The following is a 24430-nucleotide window of genomic DNA, read 5'->3' on the forward strand; positions in this document are numbered from 1 at the left end:
TGTTTACAAACATTTTCACTCTTCATCTCTATGGCCTACCCACTGCTGTTCAGCTATGAAGAACCAGGAAATAAATGGTTATATTCATCTTCAAAGTTTCTGGTTCACATCCAGAACAATCTGATTTCTCTAAATAACAATGTATTTATAATTATAATTAATTTTAAAAATCTATTCTTTTTTTTTTTTTTTTAGGAATTGGGACCTAAATTCTCTGTAAGTTTAATGCCTGCTTTATGAATTATTAATTGCTCTTAATGATCCCATATGTATCGTTTCCATGGGTGAAGGGGTTCTAGTTCTGGTTGTCATTGATAATAGTCTTCATTCAACTACTCACACAGACTTCAAAAGGAGACTTTTATCTTATTTGTTCGCAGCTTTTACGTCCTTAGACTGAATGTCTAATAGAGTTTAATCTTTCTTCTTAAAGCAGTAGTTCCTCCAGCCCTGTTTATTTGAACAATTCCTTCTTCCATTACCCCAAAATGAATCAAGTGTCCAATTCGGTATTTTACCTTCTATTCTCTCTCAAATCTGGCTTTTCCTTTCTATCCCTAATCATCTTCTCTTGGATTCAGGTACTTATCATCTCCGGTCTGGAAGTCTTGCAAGAACCTATCAGCTGATACTTTCCCTGACAGCAGAGTTACCCTCCAGAGTGATTTTCATAAAATTTTCACAAATTTGATTTGTGTTGTTGATGAACTGGCCCTGTATTCAACTACTTACAATTATGTTCCACTAACAGTGAACTACTTATAACTCTCCAAATACACCATGCTATTTCATACCTCTGAGCTTTGTGTGAGCATTTTCTTCTCTCTCAATATCCTAGATCCCTTTGTCTATTTAGTGAAATCCTATCATCCTTTAAAGCCCAATTCTTGTCTCCTCCTTTGGGAAGCTGATCCTAACCTTTTTCTCTGCAAACTCCGTACACCGCAGTACCTTTACTGCTGTTTTTTTTTTTTTTTAACTTTTTTATTAATTAAAAAGAAATCAACAAAACATTAAGATATCATTCCATTCTACATATACAATCAGTAATTCTTAATATCCTCACATAGTTGCATATTCATCATTTCTTAGAACATTTGCATCGATTTAGAAAAAGAAATAAAAAGACAACAGAAAAAGAAATAAAACGATAACAGAGAAAAAAAGATTATACATACCATACCCCTTACCCCTCGCTTTCATTTACCACTAACATTTCAAACTAAATTTATTTTAACATTTGTTCCCCCTATTATTTATTTTTATTCCATGTGTTCTACTCTTCTGTTGATACAGCAGCTAAAAGGAGCATCAGACACAAGGTTTTCACATTCACAGAGTCTCATTGTGAAAGCTATATCATTGTTCAATCATTATCAGGAAACATGGCTACTGGAACACAGCTCTACATTTTCAGGCAGTTCCCTCCAGCCTCTCCACTACATCTTGAACAACAAGGTTATATCTACTTGATGCATAAGAATAACCTCTAGGATAACCTCTCAACTCTGTTTGGAATCTCTCAGTCATTGACACTTAGTCTCATTTCACTCTTCCCCCTTTGGTCAAGAAGGTTCTCTCAATCCCTTGATGTTAATTCTCAGCTCATTCTAGGGTTTTTCTCAGTCCCTTGATGCTGATTCTCTTTACTGCTGTTTTTATCCCACAGTATTATAACCATGTATTCACAAGATGCTCCTCTTCTAGACTATGAGCTCTTTGAAGGCTAGTAGTGAGTCATATTTTTGCAGGAGCCCTTAAGATGGTGAATGGCTCAGACTCAACACTAAATAATGCTTCTTGAACTTAACTGAGAAAATTTTTGGCTTTCTCCAGTTCTATCAGGTCTTTAAATATAGTGACCAGAATTATAGGCCGTGTTTCAGGTAGAGATACAATGGCTTAGAATGAGAAGAAAATTGTGCTTTTTTGTCATTTTTTGTTTGTTTGCTGTAATTCCAAGTAATGATCAGTATTTTCATGGTATTTTTCTAACGATAAAAATCTGTTCCTCCTATATCAAAGGATTTTTTGTAAATATTAAATAAGCAAATATTAATAAGCTCTTAATACATCATAAAGCATTTTATAAATGTGGTTATTACTGAGAATAAAAATTACCACTCTGTTGCCCTGAGAAATTTCCTTCCAATCACTTATGCAATTGTTTCTTTTTACAATGAATGCCATATAACCAGTCAAATAATATACATGACCCACAACCTTTTCTTTGCAGTCCTGTATTTTCTGATGAATAATCTAACGAAACACAATTTTTTCATGTAAGAATTGAAGTGTAACTTGGCACTGTACGTCAAATTTAGAGTTACAAAATTCTGAGAACTAAAAGATAAATGGTTGCATCCTCTCATTCATGAGAGATATTTCTTGGTTGTCAGCAAGATTTGAAAGTAAGTATTAAGTCATTAAAAAAAAAACAACCTCTATACCACCTTTACATTTAAAACGTCTACCTTTTTAGTTCCTTTTGAAACTCCAATCAACTGGCAAAATAATTTTGCTCAGAGAAGGACAGGTCAGATACTGCTTGGGACTCCCATCAGTAACTCTGAGAGGGAAGAAAGGTGGCAAACATGAGTACCAAATAAAGAAAGCTCCCTTCTTTCTGTCATAACCCCTCTGTTGGGCTCTGACCTCATCCTCTTCCTTCTCATCTGAGAACATGCTATATCTGCACCCATTCCCTCACTCTCTCTCCTTTCTCTTCTTGCTTTTGTCAACTCCATTGCATATTCAAATTCTTCTTCTCCTGGTTCTTTCCCCTCAGCTTATAAAAGTGCTCAAATATCTCCCAATCTCAAAATTCAAAACAAAATAAAACTCCAAACCTCTTTTTTAACCTCACATATTCCTCTAGCAGCTACCTATTGTCTCTCCTCCCGGAGGCATGGAAACTTCTCTAAGAGTAGTTCATCCTGTCTCTTCTTCTCCCTCTCTGATTATATGCCTCAAACCAGTCTCATCTGCTTTCTATCCCTCTCACTTTATTGAAACAGTATCTATGACACTACACACCTCTTACTTCTCTGCTCCTCTCTATCTGCCTTTTTTAGGTGCCCCCTTTGTCTTCTGCCTTCCTCCCCACATATCCCCTGTTCTCACCCTCTACAACCTCCCTTGGTGATCTCATCCACTTTCAGTTTTCAACTATATTCATGTCCCTTGCTGATTCCCCAAATCATATCTCCGGCCCAGATCCATCCCGAGTTTCATAACTGTGTTTCCAACTCCTTACTGGACATCTTCACTTAGAATTTATGAAAGTCACTCAAAGTCATCATATCCAAAATGAAATCACCTTCTTTCTTACAACCCTGTATCTCTCTATCTCAGTTTGTCAAAACACTATCCAGCTACTTACCTGAGCTAGACATACTGACTCCTTCCTCTGCATTATCTTTAATCAGTTACCTAGTTCCACTGATTTTTAACTCCTAAACATATGTAAAATCCATTTCCTTATGTCCTGGTTCTAACACCTCTCACTGAACAACCATAACAGCCTTTTAACTGGTCTCCCTACTTTTATTTCCAATTCCCCAACGACTCAAACATCTCTAGACATCCTGTGGTGTCTGATATGGCAACATGCAACTTAGAAGCGGCCTCCATCTGTTCATTCACTGGCTTCTATAGGTCAATCCACTACTGCTGAATCAAAAAGGGAATAATCTCACAACAGATGTGATTCTAATTGTAAATGCTATCAAAAGTATTGTGACTTGGCACTCTCCTAAGTCTTTAAACCGCTTAGACTAAGTATTAGGAAACTGAATGCATATATTATTACATTCATTTAGCAAAAAAAACCCAAATATCCTTCTTTATGCCAACTATATATATTTTAACTCTTTTTGACTGGGTACAGTTTCATCAAATAGATTTGTTGGCTGGCCTTTGCAAAAAGACTTAGTTTACCATCAATTACAACAAAACTAACTGTTCACATGAATATAAAAGTTTTACATAGTCAATTTTAAGTAATGTCAAAAATAACTCTGTTACCAGACATACAGAACTTAATTATAACATAATAGAGTTAATGTCCATGAATCACACATCAATATCAATCCCATTCTCTTTATAATCACACCATTTATTTAGTTTGTAGTCAACTCATATTCACAGGCTCAGAATCAAGTAATTCTTCATAAATAAGTGTGCCATATGAACTGTTTCCCCCATCCAGAAAAATATTTCAATCACATTTATTTTAGAAAACTTTTACACTAAAACAATCCCCACTAAATTCATCCATTTATTCACTCATTCAACAGATATGTATTCATTTCCAATTGCACACTAGGTGCCAAGCATCCAATGATGAACAAATGACGGAGACTACCCTCGGGGCACCTTTGTCTAATGGTGGGAAAAGACAATTAACTAAATTACTATACAAGTACATAATTTCAAATTGTGGTAAATGCTATGAGGGAAAATACAGAGTATTATGAAAGCATATAATAGAGGTCTGAAGCAGATTAATGACAGACATAATAACAGCTTAATATACATTTTAATGTCAGGTACTGCTTTAAGACCATTACATGTTCTAGGTTAATTTAATCCTCAAAACTGTTACTATTCCCATTTTCAGTTAAGGAAATTGAGGCACAAGGAGATTAAACAAACTTCCTCAAGGTTTTACATCTAATAAGTGGTAAGGCTGGGTCTGAATCTAGACAATCTCCAGAGATGCGATATGAACTCTCCCATGAGTAAAAGTGAGATCCCCAAACCTCTATGTGAAAGATAAAAATTACTAGTTCTACTTCGAAGCAATTCTGCTACTCAGTTATAAGCTGCTATGCATTGCCTGTCTCTCTGGGTGAGAATATCTCTGAAATTCCTAAATTTCCAGAACAGAACACTACTTTTAAACTCCTGTCTTTTAGAATTTGGACGCTATGACTCATCTCAAGCAATAGTACCTATACTTCTAGGATCCTGCTGAAGATACGAATTATGAAAACCGAATTATTTCTACTCTTTCTATTTCTAATTCTAGAAATAGAATTATTTCTACTCTATTTTTCTATTTTCTAAAAATAGAATCAACTATTTTTAAAAGTCCTACTAATTAAAAATGACAGTTTGAACCATGCAACAGGAGCTCGGTGGCAGATTCTCGCCGGCCGTGCCGGAGACCCAGGTTTGATTCCCGGTGCCTGTCCATGCAAAAAGAAAAAAAAAAAAAAAGAGTCAAGTAGCTAGCGAAGCGGAACTCTTGGACAGCAGTGAAAAGGCTAGTAAAACAGTAGATAGCATGACAGACAGATAACAGAGACAGCATGACAGACCGATAACAGGAGTAGAAGGGAGGGGCACACGCAAGAGACGCAGCACACCATACAACATGACTTGGTAACCAGGTATCACAGGGAAAAAGAGGGAAGGACATCTATGTTCCTGAGGTTTCTGGCCTGTATGCCTGGAAGGCTGGGTGATACCATAGCGCCTGAACAGAGAACCGAGGAGGAAAAATCATATGGGCCAGCACATCACCATTACAAATCTCATTTAATCAGAAGAAACTGGACATTTTAAGCAATATTTAGAAACTGTGAAATCAGAATAGGAATTTATAATATAAAAAACTTGAAATATCTATTTGTCCTGATTTCCCAACTAATGGCTAAGATGTTAGGCTGTGATTAAGATGTAAGGAAAGCTCTCATGGAGTTTTTTTTAATTGTGGCAGATTATAAAAACACCACGGTGTTACATGTAAAATTAGAGAAAAGGCTTCCTTACTTCTGAGGTTCTGCTGGAACTAGCTAGGAAGAATATCTTTACTTTACTGTATATTCTAATTTATTCTCACTTCTTGACCACTGAAGTACAGGAATTAGAAACAGATAAAGATGTGAAAACTAAGATAAAATCTTAACCTTAGCTGATTTAAAGAAAGTCAGCAATAAAAACCCAATACAATACAGGGCATAATTCAGATGGATACAAGAAGGCTACTAAGTAGCACAGCCTTACAGTTAGGAGTATAGATTTTAAAATCCACAGATCTGTATTTTAATCACAGCTTTGCACCAATCAACTACGTTCCCTTGAGAAATACTCAGCCTCAAGCCTCAAGATCTCTCAGTAAAATGGGGATAATAAGAACAGAATTTGGACGCTATGACTCATCTCAAGCAATAGTATCTGTATTTCTAGGATCCTGCTAAAGCATATTATAAGAAGAACACTATATGCACATATACATGTGTGTACACATATGGAGAAAGAAAACTGTGAGCATGTACTTAGGCACTTTCTGGCCTTATTAAACTCTCAGCAGTGGGGGTGGTGGAAATAGTCATAGGTATAGGTTGTCTTGCCTATGAATATACAGGTTTCACTTTCAGAATCCTGATTTAAAGAAAGCTTAATCAAAGGATGTCAGTGACCATTATGCAATAAAACTAATCTTTAAAGCCTGAACAAAGACAAGTATTCTAAGATTTCAAATTCTTCTGTTCTCTTCTACTAAACCAGACTTATACAGCTTTTACATGTTACGCAAAACTCAGAAACAGAAATAATTTTTCCCATTTTTAACATGTATAGATACATTATTTGAAGGCAACAAAATCTATATTTCGGTGATGAAATGATAATGGAAGAGAGGCAGATTACAAGAAGACATTTAATTAAGTTCAGCTCTCTAGTGGTAGGATTATGCATGGTGATTTTTATTTTATTTGCAGCCTTTTTTTTTTAGTTAATTTTGTCTATAAACACACATTAACTGAAAAAAATTAATGTTATTTTAAAGTAAATAAAATTTTAAATCAACACTCAGAAACTAAGAAAGCATGCAAGTTAACAGTCTTGAATTTTGTTTCCCAGCAAGTATTTGTTTTTCTATTTTGATTTTAAGTGGGGCATTAAATTTGTTAAATGAATAAGTCCTTTGCAATGAATGTCATAGCCCCTTAAAACTTCAGTTCACAAACTGCTTTCAGCGCTATCAAAATGGATTGCGCTTACTTAAATGGCAAAACATCATGATCTTATGCAAATCTTGGCTTTCTTCCTGATGTGGACTTTGCTTTTGCCAGTTCTGTATGATTTTACAAGTCTACAGTCTTCTTGTGAAATCTGACCTCTTTCTTCCCTCCGCAGGCAGTGCTAATACAAACCAAGAGCCCTAGAAGAAGTCATTAAAGCGGTGCTGTTAAGAGGCCAGAGCTCTATAAAATGGGTAAGAAACAGGGTCTCAAGGAACATGTGCTATCCTCAAAAACAACTTTGCATGCACAATAAATGTAAGTGCCTATTTTATTTGCGATTTCCTCCTCTTCACCTGTCTACTTAATCATTTGCTTCCATGATTTACAGTCAAAGAGGAAAAAAAGGATCAAAGATGCTAAGATGAAAATGTTTTCCACGCTTTTATTTGATCGAAAACATATATGGTTCTACATCAGAAATGCATGGCTAAAATATTAAATTAATATGCCATTCATGCTTCTAAAAGGGTACAATGAATAAAACACTTAATACACGTTGGTTTTAAAACCCCTAAAAATTGTGGATATATAGTTTGAAAGTACATGCCATTCAGTAATTTAAAATAGACTATTACCCAATACAAGAAAAATATCACTTTCTTTTAAAAATTGTATTCAAAATATTCTTTTACCAAACAGAAAATACTTAAGTCAACCAGAATGTTGATGCACGATTTAAACTTGTGGTCCTCACGCTGCATTTGAGCCAGGGAATCTGGAAATGATCGCCCCACCACCACCACCACGCCCCCAACTTGGGGAGTCCTAACGGGAAGCGGAGCATGGTCAGCAGTCACGTTCCAGCTGCTGTGTGCTGTCTCCACGGGCTCTAAGTCAGCAATCGGTGGTTTAGGGGAAACCTCTAAGTAGCTCTTCAAGGGAACAAGGAGATTTCTATCTCAGGCTCGCAAATGTCCACAATTTCAGAGTCTGACATTCAGTGTCATATTTCAGCTTATATATATTTTTCCTATGACACAGCCTTACAAACCATGGCATTTGTTCACTTCAGGCTTGTAACATTTAAAAACACTCAAGTTATAGTTATATCTGTTCTATTATTGGACATGAACACCATCAATTTTCTTTCTCACCACTCAGAATCTCTCCCTCTCTACCTAGCTTCTCTTCTTTCACTTTCTCACTCCTGGTTCTGAGGAAGAAGTAACCATTCCATTTGCACCAAGGTTAATCCCTCTCCTAACACTCGCAGCTCAATCTCTGATTACAAGCTCTGGGCCCTAATTCCATTTATTATTCCCACTCTCTTGCTTCACTCCCCTATTACTAGTTTTTACCTCTTTGCCTATAAACAAGCTCATATTTTTCCTGTCTTACTTAAAGAGAACTATCTAAATCTATGTTCCCAGCTAACATACAGCTCATCTCTTTCCTATCAGCTGTCTTTTTGAATGACTTCACCCATTCAATTCTTTACTTCTGCAGAGGCAGGGAGGGATGGAGAAGTGGTAAGGAGAAAATCTGCAGGGCTATTATATGAAGAACTCAGGAGCATCCTATGGAAGACATGCACATGAGTTTGTTTAAAAAATAATGGGCCAGTTTAGGTGGGAATTGTCAGGATTTGTGGCTGCCTGATCCTCAAATTTTTCAAGTTATTAGGCCTCAAGGCTCATGCCTATGTGGGGGGGAGGGGAGGAGAAAATGAAGGTTGAAGGAAGGAAGATGCATTTTGTTGTTGGCTAAAACTTTTGAAAGGTGTGGACTACTTCCAGTAGAAGGAACAGGAGCAGAGAACATATTCCCACCGTCTGGAGTTACTGTAGTACACGCTGTATAGAATGCAGATCAGAAAATACAGTTTATCCACTGAGGGTCCTACTGAAAACACCTGGAGAAAGAAACTATCACCTTCACCTGAGGATGCTGCTCAATTACTAAAGAAAGGAGAAGCCTCTGCTGATTCCCCTAGAGTCCTGGTTACAGGAAATGACTAAAAATCGGCCTCTCCCACTGATCCCTTTTACTTTTTACTATTTAAGATCTTATTTTTACAATATTTACTCAAACTGTAATGGCTGACGTAGCCCTTTGGTAGGGATGTCTATTTTCTTTTTTCTAGTATTTGTTTGATATATGACCATCAGTTTTTGTCTTAGAAATTATATTCATTGACTTGATCCTGACCTGGGACTAACATCGCTCCTTCACTCCCTCACTTTCTCCTCTCTCCTTTCCTTCCTTTCCAAACTTCCCCGTTTCTTTGTCCCAAGCAGACATTTTGGGAAAATAATTGTGGCCTGAACTGGAGAAGTGTTTAGAAACAGAGATAAGGGACAGAACTGAGAGATATCTGGGAGGTGGAATCCAAAAAACCAGAACTTTGAAGGCAGGTGTACCACGTGTGCAGGATAACAAACATTCTCATACCTTGCTATTTGGCAGTAAAAATTCAGAAAAGGTCCACGTATCACGAAAAAGCTATTGTACTTTCACTTAATGAAACTCAGTCCTTACAATGACTAAGAAATAACATAGAAAGAAGCTTGTGATATGTTTTAAATTAAAAACAAAAATCTATTAGCAGTCTTCTTATGGTAGCTCATCTAGTGAGTTCCACTTAGAACTTATTTTATTTTTTTTACTTTTTATTTTGAAATAATTTCAAACTTACAGGATAGTTGCAAAAATAATACAAACTTCATGCAGAAACTAAAATATAACCTCATATCCCCCAGTTTCCCACATGCACCAATTTTAACATTTTGCCACCTTTTCCATATCATTCATTCTATTTTCTGAACATTTGAGAGCTGGCTATATACATTATACTCCTTGAGTATAACTGTCATCTCTTCTCTCTTTTCTTAAATTGTAAAAACACATATATAACCTAAGTATTCCAATCGCCACCTCTTCCAAGCCTACTGTTCACTGAGATTATTCACATTTACAATGTCGCAGTGCCGTCACCATGATCCATTACTATCACTTTCCCTTCACCCTTAAGAGAAACCCTGCACTCATTTTACATTAATTCCCCATTGCCCTCACCCCTGCCTCCATAGCCTGTTTCTATGAGTTTGCATATTCTCTGGTATTTTCTTTATAGTTACCATGGGGCTTAAATTTATAATCCTAAATCTGTAACAGTCCTGTTTGCTTTGACACCAACTTAGCTTCCACTGCTTATATAAACTATGTTCCTTCATCCCTGCATCCTCCCACTTTCCTGTAGTTCTGGTCATAAATTACATATTTATATATTTAAACATTATGAGTCCAAGTCCATTGAGTTAACTCTCAGATTTTATGCAACTGCCATTTAGAGCGTACAGGAAGTAAAAAGTGTAGCTACAAATAAAAAAATACAACAGTAACTAACTGGTATTCATATTTACTCACATCATCATCTTTAGTGGTGCCCTTTATTTCTTCATGTGGTGTCAGTCAGTTGTCTAATATTCTTTCCTTACAACCTGAAGAACTCCCTTTACCATTTCTTCTACAGTCGATCTACTGGGGGTGAACTCCCTTAGCTTTTTTTAAAATACAGGAATGTAATAATTCTTCCCTTATTTCTGAAAGATAGTTTTGTCAGATATGGAATTCTTGTGGGCAATTTTTTGCTTTCAGCACTTTAAACATGCCCACGGTTTACTGTGAAAAATCAGTACTTATTTGAGGCTCCCTTGTACATGACACGTTTCTTCTCTCTTGCGGCTTTCAGAATTCTCTATCTTTGGTGTTCAACATCTTGATTATCATAGTCTCAGTGTGGGTCTATTTGGGTTTATCCTGTTTGGAGTTCGTTGGGCATCTTGGACATGTGTATTCATGTATTTCATTAAATTTGGGAAGTTTTCAGCCATTATTTCTTTGAATATTCTCTCTGACCCTTTCTCTCTTTCCTCTCCTTCTGAATTCTCACAATGTGTATACTGGCATTCTTGATGGTGTCCCACTGGTTCCTCAGGCTCTGTTCACTTTTCTTCATTCTTTCCTCTTTTTACTTAGATGGATGATTTCAATTGTCTTATCTTCAAGTTCACCGATTCTTGCTCCTGCCAGCTCCAAACTGCTACTGAACTACTCTGAGGAATTTTAATTTGTTACTGTGGTCTTCAACTCTTTTTGGTTCATTTTTATAATTTCCACATCGCTTTGTATTCATCTATTATTTTCCTGATGTCCTTTAGTTTGGGGCTTGGGCTCTTTGAATATATTTAGGACCATTTAAGAAATATATATATGTCTGGAATATCCTGGGTCTTATTCCCCTTGTTGATGGTTTCTAATGCTTTACTGTTCTTCTTCACCTGGGCCATCACTTCCTGTTTGTTTGTTTGTTTGTTTTGTAATTTGTTTTGAAACTTGGATATTTTGTTATTTTAGTGTGTTAGCACTGGAATTTAGACTCTAAGGCATCTGTTCCTTAAGCATGTATCCAGCTAGTGTTATGACAGAGCTTTCCTTGAATGTTAGGAGTTAACAACAACAAGAAAAAACAATAAAACATCTTTTCAACTGGCTCCGCGTCCCTGCTCCGGAGGCCCCGCTCCCAACGCCGCCGCCGCCTCCGGCCAAGGTTTCAACAGACCTCACCAAAATGCCATCTCAAATGGAGCACGCCATGGAAACTATGATGTCTACGTTTCACAAATTCGCAGGGGATAAAGGCTACTTAACAAACGAGGACCTGAGGGTGCTCATGGAAAAGGAGTTCCCTGGATTTTTGGAAAATCAAAAAGACCCTCTGGCTGTGGACAAAATAATGAAGGATCTGGACCAGTGTCGAGATGGCAAGGTGGGCTTCCAGAGCTTCTTTTCACTAATTGCCGGGCTCACCATTGCGTGCAATGACTATTTCGTAGTACACATGAAGCAGAAGGGAAAGAAGTAGACAGAATTGAGGAATTAATTCTGTACCCCGCACCCTGCCCTCATAAGAATTATCCCAAGAGTCGCTTAAAGAATCTGCCCCACAGCTACCTTTGCAGAAGGATTTCAAAACAGATTGGGTCCTTAGAAAATGTACAAATAAAATCCAGCTCCCATTGGACAGGCAGTGAAAGAAAAGTCACTTAAATGCCAGATAAGCTTTCAGTTTTAAAAAAAAAAAACAAAAAAAACATCTTTTCCAGTTTTTGCAGATTGACTTGTGCGAGTGCTCTCTCTCTCAGGGTTTAATCATACAATGAACCTGGAGAACAGCTCCAGACTGAAGTGTCCAGGCCTCCCTGATCCTTTCTGCATCTGCCTCTTGTCCAGGGCTTGAGCATACAGCCCTAGAAATTACCTGATTTACACAGATAGGAATTTCTCCTCTTCATTTAGGAAACAGTTTCCTCATGTTTCTGGGCACTACACTGAACCAGCAACCCCTTGCTCAGACAGCATAACTTGAATGTTCTCCGACAGCATTCTGTAGGGAAGCTTGGTGAGCTGCCTTCTAAATGCAGGGCAAGTTCTGGACAGCAAATACCTCAGGTCACCATCAGACAGATAGGGCCAGACATACATGCTCCCAGTATATGCAGGAGGATACTCTGTCTCTCCAGAATTGGCGCCATCTTGATTGGGATGGGTCTTCCTTTATTATTATTTTGTGTGTGTGTAAAAAATTACATATATACAAAAAAGCAATAAATTTCAAAGCACACTGCAACAACTACCTATTGAACAGATTTCAGAGTTTGGTCTGGGTTACAGTTCCACAATTTTAGTTTTTCCTTTTAGCTGCTCTAAGATACTGGAGACCAAAAGAAATATGAATATAATGACTCAGCAGTCATAGTCATTTGTTAAATCCTATCTTCTCTACTATAACCCCACCTTCTCCTTTGATTTTTCTCCCAATCTTGAGGGGTATTAGGACTATGCCCATTCTAACTTTTTCATGTTGGAAAGGGCTATCGTAAATATGGGATAGGGGGATGGAACTAGTTGATGTTCTGAAGAGGCTGGCCCCTCTGGGTTTCAAATTTATCTGGCCTAGGTACCCATCTGGAGGTTAGTGTATGGAACCTTTGTACAATCTCAGATAAAGCCCTAGGTGTTCATTAGGGCTGGCAGGAATGGTTCTGGTTGGGGTTTGGCAAACCATGATAAACAGCAATAACTAGCTGAAGCTTGCATAAGAGTAGCCTCCAATGTATCCTCTCTACTCTATTTGAACACTCTCAGCCATTGATACCTTATTTTGTTACAATTCTTTTCCCCCTTTTGGCCAGGAAGGCATTGTCAATCCCATGGCACCAGGGCCAAGCTCATCCTTGGGAGTTATATCTCACGTCACTAGGGAGACTTTCACCCATGGATATCATGTCCCAAGTGGGGAGGAGGTAATGACTTCACTTGCAGAGTTGGGCTTAGAGAGGAAGAGACCACATCTGAGACACAAAAGGGTTCCACTGGAAGTAACTCTTAGGTATAACTACAGGTAGGCTTAGTTTCTCCATTACACAGATAAGCTTCACAAGAGAAAGCGTCAAGATCAAGGGCTTGGCCTATTGACTTGGGAGTCCATAATGTTTGAGACAGTATTAGGGGTTTTCCTGGCAGTAAAGTTTAATAGTTTCATATTTTTCCCCATCCCTCAAGAGACTTTAATTCTTTATCATTATTATTATTATGTCTACTTTGCCTCTGATGATTAAATGGCATTACTTGGCTTTCCTTATTCCAGAATCCTATCATCCTCATAGACACTAGAGGGACCAGTCACCTACATTATCTATAAAGGACAGACATTGTTGAATTTCTCAGTAATACCAGGCCCCCTCCCATTATTAGCCCATTCCTTGTCATTCGATTAAAGGGAGTACCCTTTTGGCCCTCCTACAGAAAACAATTGTCTCTGTCTTACATGATAAATCCACTCTAGCATATACACTTCTCTGATCTTTTTGATACCGTTCACAATATTCTAGCAGGGAAATTCTAGATAATTCCACTTTAATTACCATCTTTTGGTCTTTGCTTCCAGGAACCAGCACATCATTCTATTAGGACTGGCTGTAAGTGACTTTTCAGGACATTTAATATTGAGTCATTAGACAGTGTCCTCATATTGATAAACTTTCCCTTATTTGGCCTTTGTCCTCACCCACTGAGCCATAACTCACAATATCTATCTCCAGTCATGTGCTCCTGGTTCTTTCTAGTATTCTCTAGTCAGGTTCCATAGCTGTTTTGATGATAATAATGGTTTGATAGGGCCCCATGGGGGAAAAACGTCCCTGCTATGAGAGGAAAAGACTTTTATTCTTAATAAAGCATGAACAGTTCAACCAAAACTCTTTTGTAACTATCTCAAAGCAATCCACTGACAACACTGTCAGGCTAAACAGATTGCTGCTAGTCAATGTCAATATGGGAAAAATGAAGTAATAAGATGTGAATATACTAAGCACTTAGTAGATATGAGGAAGGTTGGGCATAAAATATGTGGAAAGAAGAAATGTAGAAGACTAAAGATAGGCAAGTTCACCCAGGCCAGCCCTGTCCTTATATGAAGAATGAAAAGCTACATTTCATTAAAAATTGATATGGAAAGAAAAAGAAATGACAATAGCCAAAACTATTTTGGAAAAGAACAAAACTGGAGGACTCACGCTGCCTGATTTCAAGTTATCCAGCTGTTTGGTCAAGTAAGCACTGGCCTGATAGTTATTATGAGAGTATTTCACAGATGGATTTATATAGAAGTCAGCTGATAACATCATGGATGATAGCATCTACAATCAACAAAGAAGACTGCCCTTAACAATGAGAAGAGTCTCCTCACCCAATCAATTCAATCAGCCAGAGGTCTTAAAGTGAGAACTGAGGATTTCAAAAGTAAGAAAGAAGAAGGTCTGCTTTTTCTTTAGCTAGTAGCTGCTCCTCAGGAATACAACTTTTCCTTCATCAGAGGTTCCGGTCTGTGGCCAGCCTTAGAGATTTCAGACCTGCCAATTCCCACAGTCACTTGAGCTAATTCCTAGAATAAATCTCCTATGTTATCTATAGGTTCTGATTCTCTGGAGAACCCTGACTAATACAGACCCATACAAATACATCAACTGATTTTTTTACAAAGTCGCAGCAGCAATTCATTAGAGAAGGACAGTCTTTTTAACAAATGGTGCATGAACAATTGGACATCCACACACACAAAAAATTTATCTTGACCTTTACTTCACACCTTATTCAAAAATTAACTCAAAATGGATCACAGATCTAAATGTGAGGTATGAAACTTTTCAGAGAATATACAGAAAATCTTTGTGCCTTGGGTTATGTAAACAGTTCTTAAATATAACACCAAGAGCACAATAAATAAGAAAAAAAGATGAACTGAACTTCATTCAAATTAAAAACTTCTGCTCTTCAAATATACTGTTAAGAGAATGAAAAGACAAGCAACAGACTGGCAGAGAAAATTTGCAATCACAAATCTGATAAAGGATTTGTATCCAAAATATATTTTAAAAAAAGAACCTCAAAACTCAATAAGAAAATAACCCAACAAAAAAATGGGCAAAAAATTTGAATGGCTACTTCACCAAAGAAGATTTAGGGATGGCAAATAAGTATACAAAATGATGCTCAACAACATGAGTCATTAGGGAAATTCAAATTAAAACGACAATGAGATATCACTACATACCTATCAGAATGACTTAAATTAAAACAAACAAACAAAAAAACACTGACAATACCAAGTGTTGGTGAGGATGTGGAGTAACTGGAACAATCATACACTATTGGTGGGAATGCAAAATAATAGTCACTTTGGAATAGTTCTGCAGTTCATTATAAAGTCAAACACATAGCTACCATATGACCCAGAAATCCCACTACTAAATATTTACTCAATAGAAATGAAAACTATCTTCATACAAAAACCTGTTCAATAATGTTTATAGAAGCTTTATTCATAATCACCCAAAACTGGAAACAATCCACATGTCCGTCCATTGGTGAATGGTAAATTCATACAATGAAACAGTACTCAGCAATTAAAAAGGGATGAACTATTCATATACTCAATACTATAGACAAATCTCAAATGTACTATTCTAAGTGAAAAAAGCCAAGCCCAAAAGGTTACATACTCTATGATTCCATTTTTATACAACACTCTGGAAATACAAAAATATATAGTGATTATTAAGCATTAGGGTAGGGGAAAGGTATGACTACAATGGGAAGCATGAGGAAGTGTTTTGGGGTGATGGAATATTCTGTATCCTGACTGTGATGATAGTTGCAAGACTTTATGTATATGTCAAAACTCAGAGAACTATACACCAAAATGAATTTTACTGTATTAAAAATATAAATTCCAAAAAAAAGGCTATGTTCATGACAAAATGGAAAGGCTTTTGTTTAATTTTCCAACTACTCTTAAAGAATAAGTAACTGTAAAGCAAACAAGATGACAGCGCATATATATTTTAAAAGCTGACACCTAGAGAATATCTATCTACCTTTTTTGTGAAGTCCTCACTGATTTTTCCCAAGCAGACCTAGAGACTCCTTTCATGCTCTCAGGAAACTTTGTAATAATAATCTTATAGCTTTTTACTTGGTTTATTATTTGTTTCATCAGCTCTACTTTCTACTCCTACCCACAGGACAGGTCCTGTATCATTTCATCTATGTATTCCTGGTAGAGCACCACACATACAAAAGGCACTCAATAGATATCGAGTAAACACATAAATAAAATGCCCTAGGATACACACATGTTCAGTTCAGTCTCTACCTCCTTCACCTGGAGTATAGAATATAATGTGTGCATTAGAATAATCTGAAGGACTCCAAGAAACTGAAACTAAGTTTACATTCTCTTTATAGTACAGTACAGAAAAGCATAAACAAAAACATGTTTCCTAATAACCAGAAATGGATCTATGTTCCTGAAAAACAGGAGTCAGAAACCTAGAATTCCTCTATTCTTAATACTGATGGAAAGAGTGAGAGCAGTCACACCTCTGCTGAGAGGCTAGAAGCGTTCAGAGTCAAACATTATATGCACAAGCACATACATACACACACACACTATGTACCCCTGAAAAAAACAGACATTTCTGAGTACCAGCCCAGCCCACTGCAGGACTACAATTCTGGCACAGATTTTTTACAGGCTGCTGACCTGGTGTATCTTGCTCTCACACATCAGTTCCCAGGTCCTTTGGCATTCTAAGCCATCTTGAGGAGTCTCAAACTATTCAATCTGACACAGACTCCTTCAGGCCAGGCTTGAAATTATTTGGAATTCTGTCTGCCCTGGAGCCAACTGGTTTGTTCCAAGGAACCTCAAGTGAGAAATGGATTTTCTAGAGTGGCTACAGGCTTCTGGAATTCATGTTTAACTACAACATCTGAGAACTATCTCAGGATGAAATTGTCCTACTGTGTGCTAAGATAATGGTACACTGTTTTATACACCCTCTTGTGCCATGTTGTTATTTTCAACTCCGACAGCAGAGGATGAAAAAAATATATTTAAGGGAGGCTTATCGAGATCACAGCCACTTTTGCTCCTAACAGTCTCATCTGATGCTTGAGGTACAGTTCTCTTTAGCTACCCTTTGGGCTCAAGTCCTGCTGGATGGATGGTGTCCACCCTAAAGAAATCAGCAGCGACTAGAGTGACAGGCAACTAGAGTGGCTTCTCAGGACCAGATTATATAACACCAGAAGTGTGTATGGAAATGTAACACTATAAGAGGAAAACTATGTCTTGGTAGGAATTTAAGGAAGAAATTAGGAACAAGGAAGATCACATACATAAACAAAACAAACAGAAGCAGGCTTTATATAAGAAAAATCCAGGGAAATAAAAACAGATTTCCTTAATAGTCAAACAGTCATAAAATTACCACTAATTTTCCTTGCCTTCCTCTCTTGAGCTGAAAAATCTAAAATAAACCATTTTCACTTTGTTTACATCTTCCCCAACTGCTTCTGAATCATGTTAATTTTTTTTTAAATAATCAGTCTCCATATGGGTATTCTCATAATCTAGACAGAACCCTGTAAGTTTGGGAGTAAAATCTGATCTCACTTTGAAAGATGTCCCCAACCGGGATTTTCCTCTTCTCAAATTATCTGTCTTCCCAGCAAGTGTGTGGTCACAGAAGCGTATGAGACATGCCAGTGCGTTTATCAAGTGATTATTCTTGGCCCCTCTGCTGGCAAAAACAAGCAGGAAACGGTACAGAAAACATGCATAGTAAGCCACATTAACCAGCTTCAAAGCTGTTCAACTTGTGTGGTTCCTATGAATTCAAGGGGAAAAGAAAAAGCGCTGCTGCTTTGTCTTTACCAAGAGCACTTCCCCTTCAGCCCTTTGCCAAGTGATTGCCTTATATTGCCTAATCCAAGGGATGCCTTTCTCATGCGCCTTGTTGTCATTCCATAAAGAATTAGTTCTGCTTAATAGCTCAACTGTGCAGGAAGAACATTCCATGCAATTTTACACTTTGCATCAGTAAAAGAAACAGAAGGATCAAGAAAGCATTAAGAGTGGAATTTTGTAACAAAATTCACGTCACTTAGCAACTTCACCCATGTAGAAATTTATAATGATAAAAAAAAATAACACTCATAAAAAAATCACAGAAGAAATACTTCTACTAAGGCCTACTTTTACTTTTCCAAACTGGTTATCTCAAGGACATTTAAAACATTGTAAGAGCTGCATTATATTAAAGTATCTGTTGATAAACTTTACAGTCTTGTTCTTCACTGTTGTTCTATACACACACACACACACACACACACACACACACATATGTATTTGCCATCTCAGATTTCAAAAAGCCTCATTTTCCTTTTTCTTCTATATAATAATTGGACACAGTGAACATTTAATAAATGCCTTATATGCAATACAACTGATTAAAGTTTATGCAATCATAATTTATTACATCAAGTAAATGGTCTATAAATGACATTCAATTCATAAACTGGGATTCAATCACTATGAAACGTCTGGGTATCTCTTTCATCTCCTAATTGCTGTTAAATTAAAGATCCAGCCTATTTAATTGATAACAGGAATATATAAATATATCAGATAACCTTGTTAAAATGCATACATAAAATGGAATTGAGTTCTAAGCTACCTGTCCACAACATAAAGAAGCCTTTTAATAGTATTACAGCTCACTTTTTTTATTAGTCTTAACCATGCACCCCTAAAGGGGAGTGAAGGAATTAACCTACTACATGTCTTAAATAAATTAATTCCTTTAAAACTCATGAAAATTTTAATAAGAAAGCAATATTACCTTTACTTAAAAGTCGGGAGATATGTTCTGAAAAGTTAAACCACTTGTTCAGGGTCACAGAGTTAGAAAATAGTGGAATCAAGAGAAAAAAACAGTCTTTTTCTTTTTTTTTTTTTTTAATTATATCCAAGCAGCAGCCCTACGGATGAAATATTCACATAAGGAATCCACCATAGCACTTTACAGCAGTAACACCAATCTACCCTTGGGAGTCTACTTTCCAAGCAGGAAACATATATTCATGCACAAAGGACAGGCAAGGCAGTTCATTTTCTCTAGTTTTCTCTTCTTTAATACTTCCTAGGAACAAGCAGCAAAAATATTAATTTCCCAACATTCTACTTTCCTGAATTGCTACCAAAGTTAAGGCTTTAGGATCTTCTACCAACAATTCTTTCTTCCTTCTCTACCTATTATTTTATCAATATGAATTTAATTGTCCAATTATTTATTTAATATCCCATATTACTCTCCAATAAGGACTTTCTTGTCTAGTCCAAGTAAATTCACTTAGCGTTCTTTAAAAAAAACACTCAGAATCCAAGAATATCAGTGCTAAGTCCCTTCACAATGGTATAAGCCCCAGGATGCTACCAACAGCCACCAGTTTTCAAGACTGAGAATAAGGGAAGGCTTCACAGAGGAGGTGACACATGTGGCTGAATCCCAAAGGCAAAGTAAACAGCAAGAAACTATAAAGAGTGGTCCAGGCAAAAGACAGGGCATGGGCAAAGGCACAGAGCCATGAGAGAGCATGACACATTCAGAGAACAGAAATTCCGTGTGGTAGGCATGTGGGGAAGGGTGGAGATCAGAGAGTCAGCTGGGTGGTAGCAGGAGGAGAGAGGGTGGTAAGGCCTGCAGCTGCCAGATGGGCAGGGGCCACAAGATGAAGACCCTTGCCTGTCCATGCTCTAAAACCTTGCTACTCTAAGAACTTGCTTGAAAAGCAGAATATCAGGCCCCAACCCAGACCTACTGAGCACCCCTCATTATTTTCAAAACATGACCAGGCGACCTCTATACACTTTAAAATCTGAGAATCACTGCTCTAAGCATTTGAGTTGCTTCCTAATGGCAATGGAGAACCACTGAAATATTATAAGGAGAGGATTTAATCAGATTTGAGAGCAGTCTGCTAGATTAATTATCAGTGCGTACAAATGCCTCTCTCTCACATACACATACACACATTTAAAAAAAATTTTTTTGTTGTATAGTATAACGTATATACAAAGCACCATTTCCCTTGTATATCATATAGTATAACATATATACAAAGCAAAGAAATAAAAAAGCAATAGTTTTCAAAGAACTCTTAAAAAAGTGGTTACAAGATAGATCCCAGAGTTTGTCATGGTCTACCATACGATTCTCTCGTATTTTTCTTTCTCACTGCTCCAGAATATAGGAAGTGTGAGGGCTTAAACACTTTCTTATCATCGCAATCAACTTTTTTTTTCTTTTTTGCATTGGCAGGCACCGGGAATTGAACCCGGGTCTCCAGCATGGCACGCAAGAGCTCTGCCTACTGAGGCACCAGGGCCCGCCCTCCTTCTTTTTTTGTGAACAATAGCACATATACAAAAAAGCTACAAATATCAAAGCACACCACCACAATTAGTTGTAGAAATACTTCAGACTTTGACTTGAGTTATAATCTCACAGTTTTAGGTTTTTTACTTCTAGTTGCTCTAAAATACTGGAGACTAAAAGAGATATCAATTTAATGATTTACCGTTCATATTCATTTGTTAAGTCCCATCTTCTATGTATAATTCCACCATCACCTTTGATCTTTCCATACCTCTCTCATTAGGGTTGTTTGGGCTATGGCAATTCTAAATTTTTGCTATTGGAAGGGTCTGTCAATAATATGGGGTAGGAAGATGGAACTATCTGATGTTCTGGAGAGACTGGCCTAGGTTTCAGGAATTATATGGACCAGGGACCCACCTGGAGGTTGTAGGTTTCTGGAAAGTTACTCTAGTGCCTAGAAACACACACATATTTTTAAAGGTTCATTTGCTATTGGATTCTTCTGTTTGAGAATGGTTGTGTTTCAAAAAAGTGTTTCCCCACCTATATAGAAGCTCCCAATGATATGAGGAAAATTTAAGGTTATCTCAAACATAAATGAGATGCACCTCCTACAAGAGAAAAGCACGAATAAAATGTATCCAAGTAGTGATTTAAATCAAATTTATGCTTTTGAAAGTGTTCTCCCAACAGTTTTCATGAACCCAAAGCCATTCTGTAAGTGGCTCACTTTTACAGCTTCTATGCCTGATAAAGAACTTTGGAATCTTTGGGCTGGGGAGAAATAAGCTATATTTGCTGCACATATTGGCTGCACATGATTTAAAATCGTTTTTTAAATGGGGAAAGCACAAACCCTTTTAGAAATGCATACTAAATGATATACAAACTTTAGATCAGAAAAATAAATACACACAATTCTGGACCACGGTCAAAGAGAAATCCCCCATAATGCGTTCAGTAGCCAAATCAAAACAACGCATAGTTTATAAGAGATGGGTAAAAGAAACTTGCAGCTCATATTTCATCTGCTGTCGAGCGTCACATTCATTCGAGCAGAGGAAGGTTAACTGATAGAATCTTTTTAATGCCTGTTACTGGCAGTGGAGAGAGCCAAACAGACTACATGTTCTTAGATGGCTTATAAATGAGTGTCACAGAAAAGATTTTGTATTGAAAGAAATATGATCCATCTGCAAAAAGCAATAAAACTGATTTTTCCTAATGACAACAAAAATGTATGTATTCTGTGTTTGACCACATAATGCATCTTTTACAGTGACCCAGAAATCGATGATACCACTAACCATGCTCAGTCTCAACAGCCAAATCATGGCTTTGATATGACAAACTACACATTCAGAACCAATTTTACAGCTAGATTTCCATTGTTTGTGTAGAGTGCTATTCACAGCCTTAAGCAAAGTTCCCCACATGGCTTAATAGAAATCCTGAGCCCTTTTAAGGAAATAACCATCAGTGGGACCTGGTAATTTGAAAGCTTTTTAGAAATACACCAGTTCTTGGAGGTCATTAAGGCAGTGTCTTTCAACTCTTTCTAATCCACAATGGGCATCCCTTTAGAGGGCTGGGGAGTCTCATTTCTCACAACCATGCATTTGCTGATGGACAGTCTGTAGCAAAGAAAACCAAGGCAAGTGACGCAGTGAGGAAAGGGGGAAAGAGAAAAATAATGGAAAAAGCAAAGGGGGAAATACATGAGAAGAAATGAGTCAAGTAAAAAGACAAAGACAAATACCAAATCAGGAATGAATAAAGTAAATAAAGGGAAACAAAGCTGAATAACAAAGGAACAAATCAATGCTCTACTGGATTTTGTAACTGATTATGACAACTAGCTTGTAGTATATTTTAATCTGGTGACAGATTATTAAGGCTGACTGTACTAGTGAATGTGCTTAGTCTGGTTTAGTTCAAAGTGATCCCTGCTGGGACTGTAATACAATTAAAAACAAAATCCTTGGTTATCTGGTAAAATGAATAGTAAATAGAATTACAGATTTTTATAACCCTTAGGGAACTAAGAGATAGTTTAAATATATTTATAGCTGCAATTATGGACGAAAGGACATATAATGATTCAACAGTATTGAGAAGGTCAACGATAAGGAAAGACTGCCTGTATATTAAATAAAAAAACACAAGTTACAATATATATAGTATAATCCCATCTAATGGATTATAATTGCTTTGGGAAAGTTTGGCAGTTTCTTAAAAAATTAAACATGTACATGCAATACAACCCAGCCATTTTGCTCCTACGTGTAGCAGAAAGGAATGACATTATAGTTCACACACATTTGTACTTAAATGTTAATGGCACCTTTATTTTTAATAGCTCCAAAACTGGAAACAACCCAATGCCCATTCACAAGTGAATAGATAAACTTTCATAAATCCATATCATAGAATACTATTCAGCAATAAAAAGAATGAACTACTGATACAGATCTCAAAATATTTATGCTGAACGAAAGAATCCAGACAAAAAGAAGAGTATATGATTCTATTTATATAACATGCTAGAAAATGCAAACTAATCCGTGATAGAAAGCAGACTGATGGTTGCCTGGGGATGGAGAAGAGGAATTACAAAAGACCACAAGGAAACTTTTGGGGATTACGAGTATGTTCATTATCTTCATTGTGGTGATGAAGATAATCATCATTATATACATATAACGTACATAAGTATGTCAAAATCATTATACACGTATGTCAAAATATCTAATTATAAACTTTAAATATGTGCGGTTTGTTGTACATGAATTACACCTCAATAAAGTTTTTTAAAACATGCAGGAAAACCCCTGCATGTGTGAGCATATACATGATGCCTGTAAATGCATAAAAAAAGCCCTGAAAAAATACACAATTAACAGTGACTACTTCTAAGAGAATGAAGCACTTAATTTTTTTCTCTATTATTTCAATGTTTATGGTAAACATGTTCTACTTTTGTAATTTGATGACTAAAACTAAAAATCAGTTATTATCCTCTAAAGCATTTAAAAGTTCAGAATCACAAATATCTCTACTAGTTTCCTTAGTCTCAGATGTTCAAATAAATTAAACACTATTTTTATTAGGTTTATTGTTAATCTACTTAACTACACTGATTACAAAATGATATTTTTCATTATACACGTACAGTTTAGTAGCCACTACACGCACGAGAAAGGAGGAAATACTAAACTTCCCCACCTGGGGAATTCCTGATAGTCTCACAAGCAGTGGGGACAACCAATTCAATAGGCTGAGCCCTCAATCTTGGGGCTCACCCTTATGAAGCTTATTCCTACAAAGGAGAAGCTAAGCCTACTGATACTTATGCCTAAGAGTCACCCCCCGGAGAGTCTCTTTTGTTGCTTGGATGTGGCCTCTCTCCCTCTCTCAGCCAACCTGGCAGGTGAACTCACTGCCTTTCCCACTACGGGGGACATGAATCCCAGGGTTATAAATCTCCCTGGCAACATGGGACCAAACTCCTGGGGATGAGCTGGGACCTGGTATCATGGGAATGAGAAACACTTCTTGACTAAAAGGGGGAAGAGAGAAATGAGACAAAATAAGTCTCAGTGGCTAAGA

The 24430-nt window shown here is 37.0% G+C and overlaps 1 protein-coding gene and 1 pseudogene across 1 annotated transcript in view; one reads left to right on the forward strand and one right to left on the reverse strand.

Moving 5' to 3' along the window:
- PRTG (protogenin) overlaps positions 1 to 24430 on the reverse strand; it is a 124479-nt gene that overhangs the window by 72349 nt on the left and 27700 nt on the right. The gene's annotated exons all lie outside the window — the stretch shown is intronic.
- LOC143655169 (protein S100-A10 pseudogene) lies at positions 11538 to 12100 on the forward strand (annotated as a pseudogene).

Source organism: Tamandua tetradactyla, chromosome 14 (genome assembly GCF_023851605.1).
Source record: "Tamandua tetradactyla isolate mTamTet1 chromosome 14, mTamTet1.pri, whole genome shotgun sequence".
Classification (NCBI taxonomy): domain Eukaryota; kingdom Metazoa; phylum Chordata; class Mammalia; order Pilosa; family Myrmecophagidae; genus Tamandua; species Tamandua tetradactyla.